The 26,181-nt window shown below is 50.0% G+C and overlaps 1 long non-coding RNA gene across 7 annotated transcripts; it reads left to right on the forward strand.

Moving 5' to 3' along the window:
- Positions 1–830: 830 nt before the first annotated feature.
- LOC310885025 lies at positions 831–24,108 on the forward strand. Of its 7 annotated transcripts, XR_014574512.1 has the most exons (9): positions 831–1,800; positions 1,947–1,990; positions 2,288–2,424; positions 3,980–4,058; positions 5,898–11,021; positions 11,863–11,980; positions 12,986–13,290; positions 15,318–20,301; positions 21,135–24,108. It is a non-coding gene; the product is annotated as an uncharacterized lncRNA (long non-coding RNA). The 7 variants fall into 7 exon arrangements; XR_014574513.1 differs by lacking the exon at positions 21,135–24,108 and having other exon boundaries at positions 1,615–1,800; positions 13,089–13,290; positions 15,318–18,770; XR_014574515.1 differs by lacking the exon at positions 21,135–24,108 and having other exon boundaries at positions 1,616–1,800; positions 13,183–13,290; positions 15,318–18,769.
- The last annotated feature ends 2,073 nt before the right edge of the window (positions 24,109–26,181 follow it).

Consider the following 26,181-nt stretch of genomic DNA (forward strand, 5'->3'; position numbering starts at 1 on the left):
AGTTGCATTTAGATGTGTGTGTGTGTGAGCGTCTGTAGGGCAACCTGGCTGCTTAGCAAGCCATTAATCTCTGGGGTTTATTGATGCTCAAAGATTATTTGCAGGTCTTTGAAATGAAAGTATCTGTCTCATCCCTTTGTAACTGTGTCAATATCTGTACCAGGCTGGAGTAAATCAGCCGGACTGACTTTGAGAAGTCTCTGCTATTACACCAGGGTAAAACCCACGTAAATGAGATCAGAATCGAGTCCAAAACCTGGCAGTAAATGAACTGCAGCAGCAAAAGCAAGTTTAATGGATATGTACTGCAGTTTAATGGATATGTACAGCCCTTGTTTTATTGCTAGGTTTTAGTAGAATAGCATCCATTTAATTGACTTTGATAGAAGGGGGTCTCCTCAGTGCTGCAGACTAGGGCAAAACCGATCATGAATATAATTAAGGCATTTACTTCCAACATGTGTTTGTTCTTCCTGTAACTCCTGCCCTGCAAGCCTCGCTGCCTGCAGAAGGACGGTGGCCCTGGTCTGCCCCCTGCCCTGCCAAGGAGACGAGGGGAACGCTCCCACCCCCTCTGCTCTCCCCAGCCAAGCAGCTGGAGAAAAACATCGTGGGAACCACACTTTTATCTCAAGCACAAACACTCTGGGTGACAGTAGGGGTACTCTCAGCGAGCATTGCCCTCCAGGCTTCTTTTGGGGCTGGGATGGGAATGATGAGCATCCCACCTAGCCCAGAGCTGGGATTTAGGAAGCCCCTTTCCCAGATGGCCCCTGCCGCTTGCTGGGGGCACCTTGCTTTCCCCCCGAGAAGAGAAACTGTTCTGCTGCGGCTGGTGGCAAGCGCGCTGCATTTCACTGCCAAGCGGGGCCATGCCTCTGGGTTCTTTTCATAAGAAAAATAAACTAAAAATAAAGGCAAAAATGTAAGACAATTATCACCCAATTAATTCCAGTCCTGTCACCGTAACATTCTGTTCGACCTTATTCATTGTTACTTGATCTTCAGCTCTTTAATATTTCAGGTGACCTTTGGGGCTGGAGGGATGCTGCTGTTTCTCACTAGCATCCATGAGCCAACTTGTGTATCAAGTCACAGCAGTACACCAAACCTCATTTATCATTCCATTTAAGGTGTCAGCAGCGCCATTATTCAAATGAATGGCCGCACACGCAATCAATCTTTAATGAAACAATAATTGCACCTTCCACTCCACGAGACCTCTGCTTTTCTTTAAAGTATCTTGTATATTAATTATTGAAAACAATTGTGTTTTTACCAGCAGCAAGTTACATTTCACCAGTTGCCGTCTTTCAAGAGAGTTTGAATGGGGAAATGTTTTGATTCTCTCTTTCACTAGGGGATGGATAAACAGCAGATACTGCTCTTCTTTCTCCCACTTTATCATTTCTCATGATTAAAGGGGATTTTTGCACCTGCACAGGCCCTGTGGGCTGCTTGGCAATACAGAGGTGACGTGCGTACATGCCACTCAAGGTGACACTTTTGAATGTCCCTGTGCAAAGGACCTCTGTTCTGTAACCAGTGGTGTTTGTGGCAAAGTTAATGAAAAACCCCAGAAAATGTTTTCAGGGTGGGAGGCCCTGGAAAGTATTCAGACTTGCTGTATTTACCAAGATTTGAGAGGGCAATTCGGAGACAGGTGGTAGTAAACCAAGGCTTTCGCCAGGTGAAGCTCCTGATTGCTTTTGCCCCATAAAATGCCAGCAGCTGCTCCCCCTCTTGTTCCCTGCAGACTGAGGGGGCAAGAAGCTCCCCTGTGGATAGTTTGAAGTAGAGGTAAGCCAAAAGGTTTAGTGCTGGTAGCATTTGGAAACTGATAAATCCTATCAGCATTCAGGGTTTTTATTGAACAACAGGCATTTTCAGATGAACGTGGAAAACTCTCTCGTGAATTTATTGACCCCAAGTTATTTCTCTTTCAGAAGGAGATTAATTGGAAAAATTCATCTGGCTGTTGTGCTGCTTGGTAAGTTGCTCAGCGATGGAGTGGTGTATTGAAAAGTGAAAGCAATGGCTGCGTGCTAAGTGCTGCTCTTGTTCTTGGTGTAGCTTCTGGAGGTTACAGAAATAGCAGCAGGGCACTGGTCCTACTACAGCTACAGATAAGTCAATATCAAGGAAGTTCCTATTATTAGTTACTTTATTTTCTTAGTACTGTATTATTCCTTTTGCGTATTTTCTTTGCTTTAATTGCAACTTTTCAGCAGCTATTACAACTGATTTTTTTTTTGTCTTCTCCTTTTCTTCCTGCAATTACCGGCAGCCTTGTTGGAAAAGGATATTACATTGGCCTGATACCCTGAGCTATTTGCACTGATATCCCCACGGAGGAGAAGAGCTGGCTGGGAGAAGAAAATGAACAGTTCTATTTATGCAGCAAGTAAATGATCGTGGAGCAAGGTAAATATGCTAACAAAGAGCCTCTGTTTGCATCAGCTGTGACAAGGCTGTGTCTTGGGGAGCAATCTCTCTTGTTAAGTTTCTCTCCAGTTCATATTGACTCTCCCTCCACTGCATTATGGCAGCTTTTGCATTGTATAACAATGCTACAGCTAAAGCAACCCATTGTGCAGGTAAAGCTTTGTGCTATATACACTTTTTTTCCCCCCTCTCCAGAACTGTTTTCCTTTACATCTCTCTATTCTTTCCTGCTCTCAGCTGTCCTGGGTCAAGGTCTCCCTGTACTGAATGTATGAGCGCTGTGTTCAGTGTAGGAGATAAACCAGCTCTTGAGAAACAACCCTGGCAGAGTCATCAGCACAGAAGCATGGGGAGGGTGCTGAGACCATCCTTTCCCTCCTCTGGGGTCCTGCTGTAATTCTCCTCTGTCCATCAGCTCCTTTTTTAATGCATTCCTCTATCCCTTAATGCCAATTTACAGCAGTGAATGCCTCTGCCCTGCCCTTGGCTCTGGCCAAGGGGATCAGACCGGGATCTTTCTTGCCCCACCTGCAATTTCCTGCCCGACAGCCATTCACCTGCCCTGTGGGATGCTGAGCTCGGTCCCACAGGGATGTTTCTCAATCCAGGAAGCCGTGTACCACAGAGCTGCGGGCAAGCACCATCTGTGTGACCAGGGGTCCCTGCAAGGGCAGGAGCAGGGCACCAAGCTGTTCCTGCTGGAGCTGAGCTTGGTGCCATTGTTGGCTGTGACTATCAATGAGGCACACGGGCACAGTCTCTTGGGGTCAGGGACAAGTGACCCATCTACCTCGCCCCATCTTATTGTAGCTCTCCCTGTATGAACTCCTTACGTACGAAGGCAGCTCCCTGTGCTTTCTGTGAGCACCAAGTGGTGCAAACACCACCTCTGCTTGCACGTCCATGGGGCTGGCTGGCTGAGCACCGCATCGCAGGTGAGGCAGAGGGACAAGGTTTCCAAAGGGGCATTGGCAAGCTGAGGGCACTAGCCCTGGAGTCCTTCAGCGAGGAGAGGAAGGAAGAAGGGGGAAGAAAAAGCCTTAAACTGTTCTGCCGGCACAGGATTAGTTAGCGCAAGGTTAAATCTCACTTCTCAAAAGGCTGGATTGCAGGGTGATAAATGACATGGCTTCCTGTATTGTTTGATAATTAATTGTTTGAATCCTGTTGTATTAAGGAGGGGAAAAACAGAAAGATAGAAGAGGGATGCCCTGCTCCCTCTGTACACACTGAACTCCATTCATTGGGAAAGGATTTATAGTTTTCATCATAATTTAATTCTAAAACATATCACTTAATTAAGGGGATTTATTAAAATCCTCTGGCAGTGCCTTTTTATGATTAGCCCAGGACTCAGCCCTTGAATGTCATGGAGAAAATTCATCAATTGATTTGTTTAACTGCACAGGTCTCACCCCCTCCCTGCTCTGGCAGACTCTGGAAGGAAGAAATCTATAGTCAAAAGCTTAAAAAAATCTTAGAGATGGATTAGTTTGCTGATCTCATCCTTTCTTTCCCTTCCCCCCATCTCCAGGACTGGTTTTCCAAGCCTTCATTAACGAGATGATTAATAGTGATGGCGGAGCAAGGAGCTGTCACTTTGTCCACCAGAGGTGAGCAGTGATGGGCACCGCAGTGCCTCCGAGGAGGATGCGGGAGATGTGCTCACAGCAGGGTGTGAATGGATCTGCCCGCCCTTCTGCAGGACCTCAAATCCTGCTTTTTGCATGAGCCCCAAATCAGTGAGATCCTGGAGGCTCTTTTTCCTAACATCTGGGAGAAAAAAGGCTTGGAAATGTTTCTAGGCTCCTTGTAGTACCTAAAAGCTTGAACTATTGGAGGCAAATGAACACAATGCGGGTTGTGGATGAGCCTCCTGCTTCTTTACCCTTTCTGGGAAAGAGGGGTGTTGTTCAGGCCCTGGAGGGGATTCAGATGGGAGCACATCCAGCTGTGGGAGCCAGCTCCTGTCACCAGCCCTGGCGCTGTCGTTTGTCTGCCACGGAGTTATTCCCTTCCTGTTGGAACTTCTGATAAAACGTCTTGAGAAGAGCTCTTCTCTAAACCCATAAATCCTCCTGTAACCCAAACGGGGAGCTTGAGAGTCTTATTAAAAAACTCATGAACAAGTTCAGACCTTCTCTGATGACATTGTGCTCGTAGCCTTTTAAGTCTTCCACTGTGAAATCAGGTATTTCAGCACTGAGTTTGGCATTGCTCCCCGAGCGAGCGTCTCGTGCTGAATACAAATCAGTGCTTAAGGGCTACATCTCCGGATCCTTGTGTCGGGCTTAAATGCAGTAAATCTTTGGATGTAGCTGTCTATTAGCCCTGTTTATTAGATCTGGAAGGACTAGCAGAGAGAGAAAAGAAGAAAATTCCCACAGAGGGAATGCTCTTTCTGTTCTTTTTTTGCACTGCATGATGATGGGGACTGAAGGTGAAATATCGCTTTGTGAGAGGCATTTGCAATCTGACTGCACTGATAATTTAATTGGCCCCTACACGTTAATGGTAGGCGATGCCAGCATTGGTTGAGCAGCTATTCTTCACGTTAATCCCAGAAGGGTGTGTAGGTTTGGTGTCTGGGGTGGAACATAGCAAGTCTCTGAAATTGTTTAAAAAGACAGTTCCTAGAATTGTAATGGGTTTTGTCACCCTAAACCTTTGTGACCCCCTTCTGCTCATACTCTTCCTGCCTTTCAGCCAGGTCCGTGATGCTCGGGCAAGTCCCTCCTCTGGCAGCACCTCATGCACTGCAGTGCACGTTTTCTCCCACGTCCTATGGTCCCAGACCGTGGGAATGCTTCCTCCCAGGGCGATGGAGTTTCCTCTGCCATGGTCTCGGTGGATTGCTCCAGCAGCTCCTTGGGAATCCCACATAGCCTGGCTGGGCTGCCCAGGGTGCTCGCAGCTTGCAGGACTTTGCCTCTTGAGTCCTGGGGAAACTGCTTACCCCAACATTTTTTCCTATTAAAAAAAAAAAAGGCAAATTCCACTTGGCTCCTGGGAGGTGTCTTTTCCAAAGCTCTCAGCTCTCCCATCTTTCCTGTTGGGGGGTGAAGGTTACCAGTGTAGCAGCTCATTTGCATTACAAAATGTGAGATGTTGTCCTAAGGCTTATGAAGTGCTGTCAAAGGACTGAATTAAAATACAATGCCCCAAGTTGCTCTCAGTTTGTATTTAATTAAGGCATTTCATTCATCATTTATTTCTGCATTCCATCATTCATGGTAGTTTATCAAGGAAGAGAATAAAGCTTTCTTTCTGACAAAGATGCTGATAAGTGTTTTCAGAAGGCAACAGGCTTCTCTGGCGTCTCTACCTCTGATGATTTCTTTAAGCCATACTTTTTTTTTTTAATGACACAGGCAATTTTATATTTATTTTTTCCTGAAGAGTCCTGCTAAGTTTACAGGAAAGAGTGATTCTTTTTTTCACCCCTCTCACAGTGCTGGTTACGTGCTGCTCCTGACACATGCCCAGTGCTTTGGCTCCTGACACAATGCCCAGCTGCACCGCCCTCCTGGACAGAATCAGTTGGTGGTGAGGAAGAGACAACGGTGGAGTCTCCCTGGTGCCTCTGGTAGCGGCTGCTCTGAGCCAGGAGCTCCCATCTTCCCTTAGCGAATGTCCCTGTGCTAGATCTGGAGTCTTTCAAGTCTGGGTACAAGGGTGACGGTGTACACTTGGCTCGGTTTCTGTAAAAATTCATTCTGAAAAGAAGGGGGTTTATATATATATCCTCCCATCTTTCTTGCAGTTACCCAAACATACCCTCTAGCATAGGTAATTAAAAATGACCACGCATCCCCAAAGAGGAGCTATGCCGAAGGCAGCTCAGGTGTGACCGAGCATGCCCGTTTCCCTATTTTACCCTTTGAGAGCTTCACAAATCAAAGAGAATCATTTTTCAGACGGTGATGAATTGCTTATACTCCCGTTTGTTTGCTTGGAGTCTTCCTTTAAGAGAATGTGAACACTTTTGCTGGCTGTGAACGTGTGGGGGAGATGCTTCAGTCTTCCCGAGGTGTGAAGAGCAGGCATGGCACGGCGATGCTGCGGGGGGGGCGCATCCCTCTGGGGCTGTCTGCGACGGGGGCACCTGGTGCTCTCCCAGCCCTGTGGGGGTACTCGGCTTTGTCAAAAACCTTTGTCCAAGCTCTGCTACATCCCCCTTGCTTTATAACCCCCCCCCTCTGCTTTGCTCCCGATCTGTATCCGACTTGTCTCCCTGGGTCTGCCTTCCCCCGAGGGATGGCTGGCACTCCGGTCCCTCGCTGGGGAAACGCAGGGAAATTCGTCACTGTCGGCAGGGAGGTGGAGGGGTTTTCATAAAGGTGTGCTGCGTGTGCTGCTGCACATGAGCTGCTTTTTACACAGGCCTAAATCTGGATCGATGATCCGCCCCGTCCTCTGAAGTGCCGTATCACAGCTATGATATTTCGGAGCTGCCTTCGGTATATCACTGCAAACAGACTTGCCGGAGCGGTTCCACAGCTCCCGTCCCTCCTAACAATGCATCATTTAGAGAAATTAAATCTGAAGCGTGTGTGTGACCATCCTTCTGATGGTCACCGGGGGCTTTGCTGGAATAAATAAAGTTCTCTTCTGGTCTGGCTGGCCAGAGAGTTGCCTTCTCTCAGATCTTTCTGGCAGTGCTTATCATTTATCTGGGTCCGTGTTATGAAGTGAAGGATCCGTGCCATGATGCCACTTGTTGTTGGCAGCTGAAATCCTGGCTCCCCTTGATTGTGCCTGCTCTGCTGCTGATGACAAGTAGGGATTTTCTACTCCCCTTTGCCACGTGTGTGTGTGAGCAGGGGAAAGGCTTTCTGGTCAAGGCTCACCCAGGGCTTCTCCTCCTGCAGAGCCATCCCAGCTGTGCCTCGTTGTTAGAGGCAGAGTAATGGAGCAAGAGCAAGCTGGGAGGAGAGCTCTGCCCTGGCCCTGCAGCAGAAGATGCTCATCCTCCTCTGCAGTTATCTGCCTGCCGACCTAGGTCTGCTCTGCCCTGGCTCCTGTTGCTCACGCAAGAAATGACGAGGGAGGACAGAACAGCAGGTGAGAGCAGGGAGGTGCCCGGACACTCGTGCAGTGATAACTTCTTTATTTAAAAATTGGAAAGGTGTATTGGTTCCTGTCCGTGGCAGGGGGGTGGAACGAGAGGATCTTTGAGGTCCCTCCCAAGTCAAGCCGTTCTGTGATTTTATGGTTCTGGGCTGTGACTGAACATGCAGGGTGAGGAGAGCTGGATAGAGGAGAAAACTGCGTCTTCTGTTCGATTTTAACTCCGTCCTCAGTTCTCTTAGAAACAGTTAAAATGGTGAATGCAATTCCACAGTTTGGTGACTTGGGTGACAGCCTCAAGAGAGAAGCAGTGAAAAGGGCCCATTATGGTTATTTATTGCTTGCTGTATGGGCTTGGTGGCACGCCTGCAAGACTGAGCTTCCTCCCTGTCTTGGCATATCGTCCTCCAGGACAGCATCGTCTGGCCTGGGCCAAGCAGGGAGGTTTTATTGCTGCTCGCCTGAAAGTACCTTTTTGGAAGATGAATAAAAAGCACTTACCCTGCTGCTGTCAGCTGGGCTCCTTTTACGAGCAAGTTTTGCCCATTTTGTTCTGACACTTAATAAGAGCTGTAGCAGCAGAAGCCTTGTATTGCACTGCCTGCAATAGGCCCCTGCTCGGCAAACGCCGGTGTTGAGGAAGCACTTAAGCTAAGGCAGACGTTTACATGAATTTTGGAGCAGAAGCTGCAAAATGCTTAGAGACAGTACGGCTAAGCTTCCCCCCACAGAACAGCACTGAAATTCCCCTCTTTGGAGACAGGGTCACATTTAATTTGGTAATTCAGTCTCCAAATACACAGAATGCCTGCAATGGTGTCCCAGCACACTGTTAATTTGCACCACGACCTAACCACCTGAAAGGCACCTTCTGGGGGAAGAAATAGCCCATTTCCTTCATACTGTTGTTTTTTCCTCCCTATTCCCATTGCTTTTTTTTTTTTTTCTTGTTCTTAGACTTATCCGCCGGTGTTGATCAGATGCAGGTCTTGAGGCACTGGCTGTGGGTGAAGGCAGGTGAGGCAGGGCAGCACCGGGCTCAGCACCACATGCACGGTGTTCAGTCTCCAGCAATGATGGAAATGCTCTGTTTTCGGGGATGGGGCGAGGAATGCTGGAAGGAGAGGGCTGCAGAGGCCCTGGCTGCCCCTTGGCACTGGAGCTTTCAGTCCCACGACACGCCCGAGCCCCATCACAGCCCGTCATGCTGCGGGGATGCAGGATCTGCCCCATGCCAGGGGTGCTGGTGCCGCCACGCTGGCGCAGAGCTGGGCTAGCTGGCTTTAATTGCGCTAAGCCTCTGATTGATTTCTTTTTTTTCCCTTGTAGCTCATTACCCAGCAAGTCATTTTAATTAACACCATCTAATATGGGTTGAGATGTGTTTTGCAAATGTCAGCACTCTTTTTTTTTTTCTTCCCCTGTAGACCAAATGTGGAAAGTTACAGGAGGACAGTGCTAAATGATTTCAGTTGATTTAGCAGTGGTAAAGCAAGTCGTTAGCAAAGTGCTTTATGAAGCCATAAATGTCCTTTCCAAGTCCTTTATGAGATTCCTGGGGAAAAATCTGTTTGTCACAGAAGATTATGCACTGCACTGCTCCTCACCTGATGAGCACACGGATGTGAGTAAACACGGGGCTCGTGCACCTTGCCCTCGCAGTGCTGCTGTTATCAGAAGCGGATAGCAGTGCAGACCCCGCGCAGCTCCGTTCCCCCAAATTCAGCTCTTTGTGGGCGCAACTGCAGGGAATTGCTCTGAGCCCCCTCCAGAGCCCTCAAGTGTGAGGTGGTGCCAAATGAGGGTCGGTAACTACTAAGAGCAAGGCCGCTGATTATCTGGGAGTTGGATGAAGTGCCTGATAAAGTCCCTGGCAAAGCTGTGCAGGCAGAGGCTGTACAGGAATAGGTGAGCAGCCCTATAAAATATTCTCTCTCCACTCACACCTCTGACAACATTGCATCTTTCTTTCCATTGATGTTCAGAGAAGAAAATTAAAATTTTTAAAAATTAAAAGAAAATAAAACCAGAGCATCTCTATTAGGAAGCTGATACAGTTAAAGACTGGAGCAGATGCTTCTGTAGCCTCACTGTAATGTAAACCGCAGAAAAAAAACATGTCGAGAGTAAAGAATATGATGGAGGCAGTGACCATGGACTGCCTTGCTCCCCAGAGTCTTATTTAGCTTAGTTTTGGAGGCAATGTACTAAGTGATTTGCTGTTTCCAGCTCACTCTGAGCTGCCAGATCCAGTCCGATAAACAGCAGTCAAGTTTAGCGTATAAATGGCACATTCATAAACTGCAGGTTTGTGTAAATGCTCCTCCTCCTCCTCCTCATTACAGTGGCTCAGCAGACTGTGCAAAACCATTGAAGAATTTCATACAATGCTGATCATGTCTACCAACACGTGTAGGTAGGTATTTTGCAGCCCATGTCTCAGATACCTGGCGTGCTGGGCCTGACCATGAAACGCAGCAGGTGCAGGGTTGCTGCCTCTCATCACCCACAGGTGCAAACCGATCCGTGATATTTAACAGCTATTCAGCAGGCAAGATTTAATGCAGACTTAAAGCACCAGGCCTGTTTTTTCCCCTCTCTCTTACATTTGTACGATTTCACTGGCTTCAGTTCAAGCTTCATTAGGAACAGACTATTACGCACAACAGCCGCGGATGTATGGCTCGTAATGAGTGCTGGGGTTTGAAGGCTTCCTCCTACTCCGTACCAGCGAGCCAACCCTGTAAAGCTGGTACTACATCATTTTTTTTTATTCACTGCCTGTGAATAGTCTTTCTGTGGAAAGAGGCGTGGAGCTGCAGGGTGCTGGGCTGCACGGGGGCTCTGGTGTCTGCCCTATGCCCGTGGATGAGCACGATGTGAGCCCCAGGCAGACCCCACGGGGCAGGGACATGGCCCTGGGGACTGCCACCTCGTGTCACAGCCCCCTTACTGTGCAGCCAGCCCCTCCGCGAGGACCACCTTTAATACCCAGATTTCAGTTTGGAAGCAGGTGATAATAAACATTAGGGATTAGGATGAAATCCCAGAAATGCGTTACCTCCCGGTAAGCCAAAGGCGGTATGCCCAAGGGTTATAATTGTATTGATCTCTGAACTGGCAATTAGCACAGGCAGCATCCCCCCCATAACTCTTTTCCTCTGCTCCCCGTCCAGCAGGCGGCTTCATGCCGAGTTTCCTTGCTGGCAGCCCCCAGGCACACACAGACGTCGCTCAGCACGGTTAGCTCCTTGTTCTGTGTCTCCAGTGGGCATCCTGGCTGCTCACTGAGGCTCCGCGGTGAGAATCCCACCCTGGAGATGTACTTGGCCTAAATAGAGGAGGCTCAGCCTTTCATTCGCTTCCTTAGGTGCACACATTTACACCTCCGGATTTCTACCAGTGGGTAAAGGGAGAGCCACATCACCCCGAGAGCTTCGCCAGTGCCTGCGGTGCACGTCTCCTCCTGGTCCTCAGCATTTCTCCTCCATCCTCGCTGCCAGCAGGTGTGTTGATTTTGGGAGAGAAAAGGAGAAAAAAAGTGTCACGTGTACGTTGGGAGACCAAAGCTCATACATTTGGGGGAGAGGTGGTATCTTCCTTCAGGGAAAAATGTTCCCTGAGAGCTATAAATGGATCTTTTCTCTGGTTTACTCCATGGCTATTACTTCCACGTGGCTAGCAGAAGTAGGATGATCAGTAAATATTTTAGGCTTTCAGTGAGCTCGGTTTATAGCTTGTGTTAGCATCAAGAGGAGAACTGCAGACCCAGCACAGAAAGGTTTCCTCGCTGGCCTTTGTAATGCAAAACTGATTCCTTTGCAATAAAACGCAGGAGCCCGGAGTCTCTGCACCTGAAGTATCTGCAGAATTTTTTTTAGTAGCTGATGGGGGGTCAGGTCCCACTGGCGATGTGGTAGGTAGGAAGGCACGGAAATATCTGGCAATGAAAACTCAATTCTGGTCAGAGGTGGCTGCAGCACCAGAGCGGAACAATGCCCTGGTGCTAATTTAACCAGGAGTGCTGATTGTCCCAGGTCAGTGCAAGAACACCCACATTTAGCAACCATGAGCTGTTTTGCTATCAATGAACACACTTTGCCCACTGGAAACAGGTGAGCTCTTGGCTAGGGTGGGGTGGGAGGGGAGCAGCAAGGGGACGACCCCACAGGGCAGCCCGAGCCAGGGCTACGAGCCCTTAATCGCTGGGGATGGCAGTGTGGGGGGATGAGCAGAGCAGACGAGCCTGTGCATGCTGTGGGCTTGTAAAACACCCTCACAAAAGTGGTAAAATGTGGGCAGGTGCCCACCCTCCTCCAGGGGGTTTGACTCATCTCATCCTCGCAGCGTGGCGTTGGCTGCCCAAGACACGAGGGAGGTTGGAGAAATGCGTGTGAGGACAGACAAGGAGAAAAAAGAAAACTGGAGGAACTTTCTCCCAGCATCAGCACTTCGGGAGTTGTGGGTGAGACATGCAAATGAGATTGATTCATCGTTCTGAGGGGAGTTGGATGCATTTAATTTATTCTTAAGCATCTCTGTAGCCCTTACATAAAGCCGTGTGGATGTGTGCAATACATCCCTTCACCCCAAGACAGGCGGGTCAGTAAGCAGGTCGCAGGGTGTTTACTGCAAGCCCACAGCACGCCCAGCTTTGCACGCCAGGTCTGGGCTGCATCTGCTGCTCTGCAGCCACAGTCACCCTGTGGATGAGCACTTTGCTTTGCAGTCCTTTGATTTGGCTTGCCTGGCTTGTGCTACGTGGACTGGGACCTGGATCAGACCCAGCCTTCCCAACACCTGGGAACTGGCTGCTGCTGATGTGCGGAGCCCCGGGAGGAGACCGGGGAGCAGGTCGGAGATGCTGGGGGGGGGAAGGGGTTAAACCACCTTCCTCTGTGCAAAGCCTCCGCAGCTTTTCTCCTCATAGACAAGCCTAAGTCAGGTGTGACGAATAACTTTAACCACTCTTAATTAAGTACTAAGTCATTACCAAGGAGGCTGCGGAAGTCTGGTGGAAGAGAGGAGTTTTGGGATCTTCCTCCACCTTTAGGTTTGGTTTGTGCAAGCGTTTTGGTCCTTCCCCTCTGAGGCTAGGGTTGTTACCGAAGTATTTTTATTTTTCACTTGGCATTTAGAGAAGGTTGTCATTTCTCTGGGGTCTCTGTATCCAGACTTCGATTTCTTTGTATACACAATCTCATTTTCTAGGGGTCAAGGTGAGGCAGATGTGGTGGATGTGGCTCTCATAGGGAAGATGGGCCGGAGCTTGCTGGCGGTGCTGAGCGCCGTGGGGGGAAGCAGGGGGTGGCAGCAGCTGCTCTCCTCCTCTGACTGCGCAGGGGATGAGAAACCGAAGCACGACTCCTGCTTCTGGCTGTGAAGCCCTTGGTTTCCATAGCTTTTAATTCTGTGTACGTTTTCACCAAGCCAGTGTAATTCCAGCTAGAAAAAGCTGGTGCTGTTTCAGGTGTCCCTGTGAGGGCTCGTCACCCGCTCGTGTTCTGCACAATCCTGAAGATTTGTTGACAAGACGACTATTTTATTTTTTTTTATTTTTTTGCTGTGGGGAGGAGGAACAGTTTTCCCTTGTGCAAAATCACAGTCTTGACTCACTCTGCGATGCTTCCTCCTGTTTCTTCCATCTGCTGGTGCTCGGGCGGGCAGAGCTGGCAGCGCTGCCTGCCTTTTGCTTCCCCCCTTGGCCGCCACTCGCCCCCGTGCCGCAGCGAGCGCCGAGCGTCCTCCTGTGCCCATCTGCAAGGTCAAGCAAAGGTACCTGACATCCTGGGGGAGCTTTCTCACCTTCATACGCACACAGAACCCTGCGTGGCTTCAGCCGGTGGATTTGGGGTGTTTGTTTAGGGTTTTATTGCTCGGGTAACTGTGCTGCCAGCCTGGGTTCCCCCTTGGCTCCAGCCTCTGGGGCAGGCACGGGGCTCAGCCGCCCTCTCCCAACAAGCAGCTGGGTTGTTAAAATGAGCTGAGCCCCTGGGGGGGCTGTGGGGATGGGTGCTGGCCCCAGGGGGATCTGCTGGGGGTCAAAAAGCAGCCGGGGGGGGCTTGTACCTGGGTCTGGCCCTGTGCACCTCCAGCTGCTGCTCCCTGCCAAGAAGCAGCTGGGGGCGAAACTCAAGGTTGTGGCAGTGGCGGAGCTGTGCCCTGGCAGCACGGCAATTCCTGGGCTCCACCAGTCACCCAAAACACCGAGTACCACCCTGCTGCTGCTCAGAAATCCTCTGAACTGGGCCCAGGCAAAGCAATCATGGAGAAATTAGATTTAACAAATCCTTCCTGGGTGTTTTCCTCCTTTGTTCCTCTCTTTGTTTCTGAGCCATTAGCTGATTCACGGGTCACGCTTCTCCACCTTTGCTCTGACACCTCCGAGGCTAACATGAGAGCTTTTTTACAAGTGAAATGTGTGAGACCCAAGTAACTACCTTTCCCCGAAGCTGTGGGCTTAACAAAATCTCTGAATACCGTATAACTCACGATTAACAGAGCAACAATGATTAAAGCAGCTGCGGGCAAATTATTTAACCTCAAAGAAAGGCAGGTTCAGGCTGGGCGTTAAAAATTCCGGCTGAAAGAGGTGCACGTGCTGGCAGGGATTGCAGGGGAGGGAAGGATGGGCAGGGCTGGGGTGGCAGCTGAGCTCCCAGCCCCTTTGCCTCCCTTATATTAAACCCTAACAACTCTCTATCCCTCTGTGTATACAAGGTGAGCAGTGAGGGTGTGTTTAATGAGAAACAATTAAAACGGAGTGCTTCCTCCAGAGAAGAATCAAGTCAGGGTACGTGGGTGAAACTCCAGCTCGGTTGGGACTGGCCATGGTGAGCAGAGGCAGGGGCAGCGCCACCAAAGGGGCAAAATCCTGCCCCGGCCGAGCCCCGGATCTCTGCCTCGGTGCCTGTGCTGCCCTTTTCAGGCACTCAGCCCCAGGTCCTGTTGGTTTTTGCTGTAAAAACCCAACCGAAAGCAGACGAGGGACCAGTCCCCGAGGCCTGAGCTTGATTTAATACTAATCGCTGCAAACATCCAAACTGTGGCTGGGGCTGGCTTTAATTAAAATGACAAAATAGGGGAGCCGTGGGGATGAATTACTGAAGGAAAATGTTATATTTCCCTACAGCTAGTTTAATTAAAAAAAAAAAAAAAAGGCATCAGGCGTGACAGGCCACCTTTGCTTTGTCAAAAGTGGCACAGGCAGGGCTGGCACGGATAAAGGGATAAAGCTGGCAGTGGCATCCAGGCGTGGGGGGGGGGGGGGGGCACGTCACCCAAACCAGTTCCTGTGTTATTAAACCCTCATTGCCAGCTCGAGTCCCCTCCAGTGCATCCACTCGGCCGGCCTCACTGCAGTTTTTTTCCCTCACTGCCCCTCGTTTGAGCCTGGGGGTGTGTTGGTTTAAGCAAACGACATCTGAAGATGCTGCGTTTGGCCCTGCCGTCCTTCCCATTTGCATGTGCGTAATTTTGATGAGCTGAAGGCTAGCGGCAAGTCTTTAATTTCGGATGGGAGGTGAGGGGGGGGAGTCCCCTGGGTCTGGCAGTGTTTGTGGTTGAGGCAAGGTGGGGGTTGTCAGCCCCGCTCCTGCACAGACCCCTGTAACGTCCCAGCAGGAAGCGTTAGATGTCCCGTACCCTCCTCCTCGCCCAGCAGCCCCCAGCTGCCCTCCCTGTGCGAGCAGGTGCGTTTTCCAGACCCAAAGTCACCAGGGGCTGGTGGAGCCTTTGTTCTCCCTACTCACTGGTAGAGCCCCGCCGCCTCTTTCCACGGCTGCTTTTTGTTTCCTTTTCAGAGCAGCGAGTGTCTGTGGATAAACAGTTCTTGACCTGCAGTTTGACACGCGTTCAGCTGAACTCCAGCGCGTGATCTCTCTAGCTCCAGAGACTCCCGCTCTCCTTCTCCTATTAAAAATAGCACTCTCATAGCAAGTATTTGCTTCTCGCCCACCTATTGAGCTCCCAGGGTCACCCGGGCCCTCATTAAACGAGACCCCAAAGCGCAGTCCATCTCCTGCTCTCCCCGGCTTTGGCAACCAGAGCACGCCTCCACCACCGCCGCTGCTCGCCTCAGGTCTCTCCCTAAGCCCTAAGGCATTTTGATGCTTATTGATCGCTGATTTTCATCCACGGTGGTGGCCGAGGAGCTTTGTCTGGTGCTTGGATTAAAGAAAACTTCGGCGTGAATCTATCAGCACGTCGGATGGCATGGGGCTCCTCGTGGCTGTTGTACCCCACCAAAAAATTAAATCGTCCCCCGTGTCAGTGCACGTGTGGCCGTGCAGATAACCGTGCCTGCAGATAGCTGTGCAACCATGGTTACAGTCTTTTGGGGGCGAGGATGGTTGGGGCAGGCTGCAGGGTTGGCTCCGTGCTTCAGAACACAGAGGGGAACCTGCCAGGAACGGCCCCATCCTGCTGGGTCCTCGGATGCTGGTGCTGAGGGCACGGAGCAGCTGCAGGGCCCGTTTTGCACGGAGGGCGAAGCCAACACCTCGTGGAGCTGCGAGGGCTGGGCCACCGGCTGATTCACCGCGGAGACAGTGGTGCTGAGCCGGGTCGATAAGGAAGCCCGGCTTCCAAATGGAATTAAATAATTATTCTCACTTTCTTTGACTTCGGGAAGATCCTATTAAAGAAAAGAGCCTGGATTACCGGCTGGCTGACATTTTCCTCTGAGCCTGTCTCCAGATTGGATTTAGCTCTTTTATCTCCTAATCCCCAGAGGTTTTTAATGTAGGAAGTAATGGCATCCAAAGGCAAATTTAATTTTGACAAGTAATCTGACTTCCTTTCGTTTTCTGGAGTCGGGTTTTAATCCTGTTTGCTGTCTGAAGCTGCATTATGTGGATGTATTCAAAATCCTCCCTACTCTAAAATCTTCCATAGAGGGAGAAATATAAAGTGAAACTTTGCCAGCCTGGAAGTAAGGACTAGTTTTTTATCAAATGCTTCAAAACATCTCCTGCTTACAGCTGCTGGAGTTTTTAAGCCCTGCATTACGCTGAAGTTTGCTCTGTGCTTCTGGGAAGAGTTCATCAGCAAATATAGGTTTTTTGGTAAAAATGAATCCAGTGCCTGGCCCTGATCTCACAGAAATGTGGGGCTGAGCTGCCCGAGGATGGTGTAGCAGAGGAGCAGGTTGTCAGCAGCTTGGTTGGGGCAAGTTCCCTTCCTGTTCCTCCATTGCAGGTGTTGGAATCGCTCAAATTGTGAAGATTTTGGGACTTGTCCAGCCATGCTGTTTGTGTCTGGCAGGTTGGGTCCAGACCAGGTGAGCAGGGGAGCCCTCGGGGTGATGTCCCTCTGCCGCCAGTGTGCTCCAGGGCTGAGGTTGCTCCCTGCCAGGTGTCTGGAGCAGCATTTGACATGCAAAAAACCCTAAAACTAAATCACAGAAATGGGGTGCGATAATGGAGCTCCAAAGCTACTCATCTCAGCAGAGAAAATAGAAAATCAGGTTGTTATTACATTTCTCCAGCTCTGGGTCCCACACAGCCACATCTAGATGAAGATCAATGCCTGATGTTGGCTATTTCCGACACAGCGACATCTCACCCTGTGCCACTGCCCTGCTCCGAGTGTACGGTTCCCCTGAAAATATCGATTGCAAATAGGGTCTTCTCTCGAGAAAATAGGTAGTTATTGACTGGGGACTGTTTTCACTAAAGGCCATAAAACGCAGAACGTCCCTGTCACTCTGCAGCCCCTCAGCTGATGGTTCATTATTCCGGCACGTAAATACCCGACTCCTGCGGGTGCAAAATGCGCAGCTTGAGGCATTGATGGAATCTCGCTATTAAATAAAAAAATGAGTGTCTGTCTCGTTCTAGCCCGGTTAAAAAAACACCTCAGCAGAAGAAGGGATTATGTATAAATAGATCAATTTGCAAATGTCAGCTTTGATATAAGGAGGAAAACGTGCAGCGGGGCTGCGCGCCAGCGGAGGTGGAAATGGATTGGGTTTGCGCAGGGGGCTGCCAAGTGAAACAAGTGGGGGCTCTGCTCCGGGTGCAGGCGTGATGGAGGCAATCGGGGGAGCACAACCCACGGCTCTTGTGCTGATGGGTTCTGTCGGGCTTCAAACCGCGGCTGCTGCTCTCTGCAGAAATTTGGCGTGCGAGCTGTGTTAAGTAATGAAGGGGCAAAATGGTGAAACCACTTTTCTTTTGCAGTTCCTGTGTTTTCCTTCCCCCTCCTTTCCAAGGCACTCATTCACCTCGCTTGGGAGCTGTTGGGGGAAAGGGAGGCTGGATTTGAGGAATCCCACTGCTCCAGAGATGCCATAGTAGGCTGGCTTGGTCAGGAGCTGGGGCAAAACACATGGGCAGGGTTTTTATTTTCAGCCATTTTTCCCTGCCTGGCTCTGAGCTGTCTGGAATAAGCAGCGCTTTTCCAATATGTTTTTTGACTATGAGCAAGCACAGCTTGGCCATGCTTCTACCCATATCCCCGCCTTGTCATCAACACACACCCCATAACCCTGGCACAGCCAAAACCTGGAGGGTCGTCGTCTTTGTAGCTGGCTGGAAGGGGGGTGCTGAGGGACCCCCCGCTTTGAAGCCCTCCCTGCTGCACTACAACCACCTGCAATCTGAGGGCCAGCTCAACCTCCTGCCAGAGAGATGGGGTCCATCGTTGCTTTATTGCTCGGCCTCCTTGGGGCCCTGCAGGACGGGGATTTGCAGATGCCATCCCCACGGGTTGGGGATGCACAGGCAATCCCAGCCAAACCCCAGGCAGCCCAGGTGGCAGCTCAGCTCCTGGAGCAGGGCAGATGGGATCTGCTCGTGTGGCTGACATCCCCTAGCAGCACGCCGTTCTGAACCTTCGTGTCAATAATTATGATGTGCTCAGGGAATGTGTCTTCCCAGGAAATAAAGATCAGCTCAGCCCAAGCACCACGTAAGCCTCATTTCTTTCACGTGGCAGATTACGTGGGCAGGAAATATTGTCACTCTTTACCCTGTGGATGACTGATTCCAGACCTGACCAAGTGCAAGCACACACGTCTCCTCCATCTAAATGACCCAGGGAATGATCCAAATGATCTGACACCGAGAAAAAGGAGAGAAGGGAAAACTCTGTCCTGGTGTTGCTGGATGCACCTAACATTTTTCTTCCTGTTTTCAGCGGGGTGTTTCAGATCAGACTGGGGAAGGCTGCAGATCAGTGCACAGGTGACGTCTCTCTAGCAGGTGTTTCGTTTCCAGTAAGCCGGGTTTGTGCCTCGGGATGATTCACTGCGACACCTGAGTCCCTTTTATCAGGGGTGGGTTGGGGTGGGCCCAACCCACAACTTTCCGACCCCAATTTTTTCCCGAGCTTTTTGAGCATATTTAAGTTCAGCCACTCCAGTTCCATAACCAAACAGTCTCCCTGCGTGATGTGTTCATTTCCCAGTTACCTTGGTGCCTTCGTTAGGCTGTGTCCACAGCCTGGAGGGAAGTGAGGAGGTCAGGTTCTGCAGGAGGGACGCAGCTGATGGTGCCTACCAGCTTTTTTCCAGTAATCTGTGTAATACTGAAATACTTAAAGCTCATTATAGAAATAACCCCTATTTATATATATATTATTATTATTGCTTTTTTTTTTTGTAATAGATGGCATTGTTATGAACTATTATATTTTTTTTTATCGCACCTGATTTGTCACATCAAAACTCAAAGCTCCCAAAACACCTTTGCCAACGGTAATTCACTCCAACCTGTATGCAGGAATATTATGATGGATTTGTGAAGGTGACATAGGAGAGTGGTAACTAAAATAACAATTCTGCCTTATACCATCCCGGTTTGTATTCTCAGGAAAGGGAGCAGAGAGGATTTAAGCTATATTAAGATTTCAGCACATCTGCAGCAAGTGAAGAAGCGCTTCCACCAGAAATGTGAGTGTCAATCTTGCGGAGGGAAAACACAGAGGAAATAAAACCTCCTTGATAAAATGGATAGGAAATATAAACTTTTTACAAGTGTCATGAGCAGCCTCTTAGGCAAAAATGGAGTACCAGCCCCACACTCCCTCCCCATCCAGCAGCTGTTTACCGTGGCGTAAAGGTGTGTTTGTGGAAGTTTCCTGGTCCAGGTTTGCACTGTGGGTCTGGCTGCAATACCTTGTGCCACCCGTCTGGCACATAGCATCCTATTCTTCCAAATATTCTTCCAAAATATCCTATCCAGTGACAAACCCATCCTACCCGTCTGCATTGCAGGGCTCTGGTGAGGCTCTGAGGCTGGAGAGGATGTTGGCTTTAGGGACAGCCGGAGACGGAAGGAAGGCAGCCAGAAAAAAAAAATACGATTGCAGCCAAGCAATATGTCTGTTTTCCCACTTCCCCCCCTGTCTTTTGCTTTAATACTAAAGTAATAACAGTGTATTATGCAGAAGTGACAAATGCCTGTCGGGACTGGGCTTTTTCCATGTGCAGACTGAAGGGTGATGGGCAAACCAGAAAAATCCCGGTGCGTCTGGGAGCCAGCGACAGGCGTCCGAGTCCGACCTCTGCATCCCAGTCTTGCAGGGAGAGCCTCAAAAAGACGAGCAGCCTGCCTCCCTCTGCCTTGTTATTAATAACCAAAATTTGCATTCATATTAGCCTTCTGTAAAACCCTTCTAAGGACATGCTGAAGTTGGGCTTTACAAATTTCTGCAGGATCCCTTGGGAGCAGCAAAAGCCTCTGAAGAAGCAATATTTGGATGGGAAACTTATGTCCTCCAAGCTGGCAAGTTGTAACACCGACACAGATCATTCCTGTAGCTGCAAAGCTCTGCCTGCAAAAGGTACAGAGCCCCTCCTGCCTTCCCCTCCTCCCCCCCCTCGTTATTTAACAACTGGCCGTGATTTACGCGGCTCATTAATGCGGTGGTAACACCGACACACGCGTTCCCAAATAAACCAGAAGGTTTATACTTGACCTGGGCACTCTGCTCGCTGCAGATGCCCCAGAGGATTTGAAGAACAGTGATTTGAAGTGATTGCATCGGGTAAGGACGTTACACAATGCAAATACAAGCGGACGCCAGCATTTAATTTTTAAAAACCACTGCTATTGGAGAGCCTTTGAGCCAGAGACAACACCAGCCCAGCTCCCTTTGCAGGCTTGGCTCTGCCTCACCCCTGTGGACAGAAAAGGAAAGCGGGACCAGTTTCAAACCAGAAAGGTTTTTTTCAGGTGGCCTGGGCGTGTTTGCTCCAAACTGTCCCCTTCCCCTTCACCCACTTGGGGTGTTGCCATCCCAGCTGGGGGGCGGCAGAGATGTGGGGTGTCCCTGTGTTGCTCACCCCCCAGGCAGCACAGACAAGCCCTTGGCACGCTCCCAGCCAGCTTTCCAGCAGCGAGCACATCAGGCTCAGGGGCAAATGGTAAAGGTGATTATTTGTCGCCCTCGGGTGGGGTTTTTATTGCTCTGTTTTGAGTATTGCGGAGTAAGGGGAATAAAAGGAGAGGGTTTAAGCTGACGATTACACAATAAGTGGCAGCATCCCTGCTAATGTGCCAAGTGCCTACAAAGAGCTGCTAGCCAAACACCCATAAAGGTTTGCTCTGCTGATGTATATCATCTCCTGCCTTCTGTAAATGGCTTAACTCCATCAGCTCCTTGCTCGTTCCCAGGCAGGCGCTGAAATCCCAGGAGCTGGAGCATGGAGGGTACAAGCCCAGGAGGGATCCTTGGGGACAGGGCAAGTCCCTGACGTCCCCTCCGGCCACTGAGACCACCAGGCTCAGAGGTGGCCTGTGGTGAAAACAAGCCTGTGAAAACAACCCCAGCAGGAGGCAAGCTTGCTGAACACCCCAGGGAACAAGGCAGTGAGACTGCTCCTGAATTCTCAGGTGACAAAAATTCCCCGGGGTTCCCTCAGGACGTCTGTGAGAAAACCTTTCCCTCTGCATTGAGGCTTCCAAATGCAACAGGATGGGGACAGATCCTCCCGGGACCACAAATAGGTCTGATTCCAGGGGTTCAGGTTTCATCCTTGCCTTTGCCACCCCAGATGAGAGCTGGACCCCAGCAGGTGTTAACCCCCCCCAAAAGCCAGCACCCCTTTCTGGGCGTCTGATGGCCGCCCCCACTAACGGATCCTTCCTGCACCTGCCAAGGCCTTCTGTGCTCCACGCAGCTCTGCCCATCTGAACGCCTTCCAAGTATTTACATACAAAAGGAATTATTGCAGTTACTCTTTCTGGCTCCCCAGGCTGCAGGAACCATCTCTGGCCGGGTTGGCAGGCGGCAGCGCTTCCTGGGGAAGCAGGCGAAGCAGCCCCGATGCCTCCGTGCCAGCAGCACCCCCGGGATCTCTGGCACTGTCCGAGGTGGAGAGGAAGATAAATTTTAAGGATATTTCATTGGGATTGCAAAAAACAACAATAACAGGGGTTAGGTAGAGAAAGACCCAAGCCCCCAGGCTTGCTCCTTTGCTCCCTGTATGAAGGGACTGGTTGGAGCCTGGGATGGTGAAAGGCTTCTTTGACCCGATGTCTGTGCAAGGAGCTGAGACAGAGAGATGTCCCGGCTTCCCCTTGCAACTCTCCAAGCTGTCAGCAGTCCTGGGAGGACACTAACAGGAGGAGAAAAGCAGATCCCGGTGGGTCCCCACGGGGAACAAGCCTGGGGAGCGCAGGGATCATCTGCAGCAGCTGTTGGCTCAGGCCAGAAGGAAGCACTGAAGGCTTTGTGAAGGTTCAGAGCAAAGTGAGGACATGGAAGCTCTTCTCAAAATGCCCCTGTGGACCTATTAATGGCAATATTGGATCTTTTGTCTTTTCTAGCAGGTTCCTAGCAATAAGCATGCAGCCAGCTTGGCTGTGGGTTTGTTTGTTTTCCAGCTAATGGAGCAGCAGGATCAATTCCAGCTAACAAATCTGGGAATATCAGAAAAATGATGTGCAATTCCCTTGGAGAACTTGTGGCGTACACCTTGTAGATGGTTATTAGCAGCAGCAGGATTAATGCAGCGATATAGCAGAGGGCTAGGAACGCCTCACAGAAGTGGACACAAATCATAGAAAGCCCGTCATCGGCAAAGCAAGAGAAGCATGTTTGCCCTGTTGATTATTACCAGCCACTGACTAGACGGGAAAATTGTGCTTGGAAACAAGGCAGCACACACAAAAACCCAGCCGCAAACGCTCCCTGCAGTAACTCTTCCCGCAGGACTCTAAGTGGCATCTGAATGGTGCTCATCTGGCATCGCGCTGCAAATGAGTTCAAAATGCGACGTCCAAACCGAGCAACCAGCACTTGTTACCAACCCCATTAAGCTCTAAGTGGCACTTTAGCTTTGCTCCTTGCTCATCCACGCTGGGCTCGGGTTATTTAACACATGGGCTCTGTTGCACGTGGCCCAGCTGGAGCGCAAACCGCCAGAAACCCGAGCATCCTTCCCGCTGCCTCTGCCCGTTTTCCTTCACCTCCACCACGACGGACTTTGCCAGGAGCGTTGTGGATGTCAAATATCTGGTGGCTCTGTCAGTCACATATTTTTGGCCCCACGTACACATGAGCCAACAGGCAGTGCTGGTTTGGGGCTGCCCAGCACACCCCACGCTGGGCTCCGGACCCTGTGGGTTTGCAGCGTGGGGCTGCGGGGCAGGACCCCTGGGTGCAGGAACCCAGGGAGCCCACCGCAGCCTCCTGCTGGGTACCTGCAGCCCCCCCCTGCCTGTCCCTGGGGCAGCACAGCCCCCTCTGCCTGCAGCTTGCTGTGCCGGAGGTGGGCTGCTTCTCCCGGGGGAGGGAGAGCACAAAATCAAGAAAAGGAGAGGGAGGGAGCAGGCCGAGAACAAGCAAAAAAAAATTGATATAAAATTCATGGAGTTTTTGTTTTCCAGTACCATGTCTGGGATTTCAGCAGCTTTCTGTGTTCCCTGTGAGCAGGTCACTGCCTGCCGTGCACAGACTCTTCCCTTTTATCTTCTTGCCTCTCCCTTATTTTTAAATATGCAAATACATCAGAGGAGCATTTCAAACTCCTGACTACATGCAGAGCTGAAGGGCTTTTGAGCTCTTGAAGGCCTGGCTCCAAAAAACGCAGGGATGCTGTGCACTCCCTTAGCTGCACCCCCCTCCAAACCCTGTGTCCCTGCAGCTCATGTCCCCCTCCCGTTGGCTCCATCTCGGGCAGGGGTTTGGAAGAGGAAGGCACTGGGCTGAGCGTGCAGAGGGAATGCAAGGCTTTAACTTGAAAACACGGAGTGTGAGTCATAATTCTCGAGAAACGGAACAAAAAAAGAAAAAAAAAAAAAAGATGTGCCAGCTGGGAGGCATGGTGGTTTTGAAAATCTCTGATTGGCTCTGATTGAAGTATTTAGCTGCAGCGGGTCTGCTAGAAAAACCTGAATGAAGGCAAAGAGGTCCTCATTCAGCTGAACACACCCGGCTCTGTGTAACCGGGGATTTAGTGCTATAGAGGGACAAATCGAAGGAAGCAGAGGCCAGACAAACTCTCCAGAATTGCAAGCAATTCCTCTGGGAGCAGCCAGCGTTGCATTTTCTCTCTGCATCCAACACCGTGGCCAATATTTGTTGATTTACCCCAGTGCTAATTATCTTCTCTTGGGACTGCTTGGGCTGGCACCAGGCATCCCTGCACCAGCCTTGCTGGGCTTTGTGTGCCCCATCTCTTCCCCTGACGGCAGGCATCTCGTCGGGCTTCAAATAGAGTCATTCTTCATTGCACTCTGCTTGCTTACCACTGGGAACTTGAAAAATGCTAAGTACCCAGAAGGAGCTTTCAGTTCTGACCTGATCCCCAGGCTGACCTGTGGTGTACGGTTTAATAAGGCTGGTTTATGTGTGCCTTACCCTAAATCTAAAGGTCAGGGTTCTGGGGGCCATAAATATTCAGTCTGCACAGATTGGGTCTTTTAAACCTCCTTTTAAATATTTATGACACTGCTTCCATGGCTGCAGGAGAATGTTGTAAGAGTATTAAGAGAAAAAAAAAAAATCCTTCTGTATCTAAAAGCTCAGCGTGAGCCATTTTCATATATTATGCATCACTAAGTGCTGTTTATGGCCACACTTGCTGGAGTCTGTGCTGTAACAAGACAGAGTTCACACATGCAGGGCCGTGCAACAGCCCGGGCAGCACCTCTGCTGCAGCAGGTGCAGCAAACGGGTGCTATTTCAACATGCTAAATGTGATATTTTGCTGAAAAGTGCCAGAGAATTGCAAAACACTACTTACTTTAGCTCCATAAAAAACATTGCATTTTCACGCTGCAGTTCGCTTTGATCACAGCTGTGCCCTGCTGCCTCTTAAAAGATCTCAGCAAATCCAAGTGTTAAATCTGAGGAAAAAAACTGCAAAAAGGAGTGGATGTGTTGGATGCAATTAACAGACCAGTCAGAGCTGTTGCCATGTAGCACCCGTCTTGGTGTCTGGGACTGCCCTGATGCAACGTGATCACCACCAGAATGGGAACCCGGTCTCTGCAGCTCAAACCTGGGGCCCGTGGGTCCAGCAGAGAGGTCAGCAAAGCGGAAATCACTTGGAGACTTAATCAGCTTCTAATGAAGACTGAGATGGGCTTTTGTCTCTGCACAGAGCTGCACAGTTCAGCCTGACTGATACCTCCTTCTGGAAGCTATTGGAGAGTGTCCTTATTACCCTTAGCTCTCTAATTTTCAGAAGTCCTTACGGTTCAGGGGAAAGCGCTGGGTCAGCTCCATTTCCCAGGACTCGTGAACCTGTATCGCGACCTTCATCTCCCACGTGAAGTTGTTTTGTGCAGAGTTAGGGGGAGCTCACCAGGTTTTCCCATCCTGCTTTGAGATTGCCCTGCGAGCTCAAAAGAAGCAGGAGAATGATGGGCAAGTGGATGGATGATGGGCACGCACGAGCATGCATACAGAGCAGGATCTCATAAGCTTCATTTCCTTAGGAAATCAGGTTTAAAATTAAGGCTAATCAGAGTTGAAAAACACCGCAGTTACCCTAAACCAAATGATACTATAATGTACTCAGTATATTACATTCTCAATAGCAAAGCAGCATCTGCTACATAAAATGAAATGTGTGTGTCACCATATGTAGGCAGCATAATGTGGACTCAAATTAAATAAAAACATTTCAGGGTATATGGTCCAATATGCAATCTGGGCCCTGGGAAATGCTGAGATTTACTCTAAAGTTCTTAGCAGTTGGCTAAAACGCTGAACCCAAAACAGTGCAAACTTGTTTTTTTAGCAACATAAGCTGTTGTCTGCACTTCCCTCCCAATGAGCCAATATCACTTCTGGAAATTCAGGAGTGCATTGTTTTTCTTTTAATTTTTTTTTTTCTATTTGATTCATTTGGGTTTCTTTCATGAGGCTTCTTGCTGCTTTGCAGGAGCTGTGAATTACCTGAGCGAGCAGAGCCCTCAGCAGCAGCATCACAGCCAGCATCCGACCAGGGGCTGCACCCAGGGACACCACGGAGCTGCAGGAGGGCACGCACCTGACAGCCCCATGAAGTCCTCATCCTGTTATCTATGTGTCACAAATAAATGGAAAGAGGCAAACTGCAAAATGACTTCACTCCCACCTTTTAGAGGAGCCTCTCAGAGAGCAAGTGGCTCCTCAAGAAAGCACGCACAATTTAGTGCTATTTCAGAAGTGATCTGGCTGCTAAGCTGTACAAGGCTATATTCCCGGTATGAATCGAGCTCGCCGAGC

Source organism: Anser anser (assembly GCF_964211835.1).
Source record: "Anser anser genome assembly, chromosome: 21".
Lineage (NCBI taxonomy): Eukaryota > Metazoa > Chordata > Aves > Anseriformes > Anatidae > Anser > Anser anser.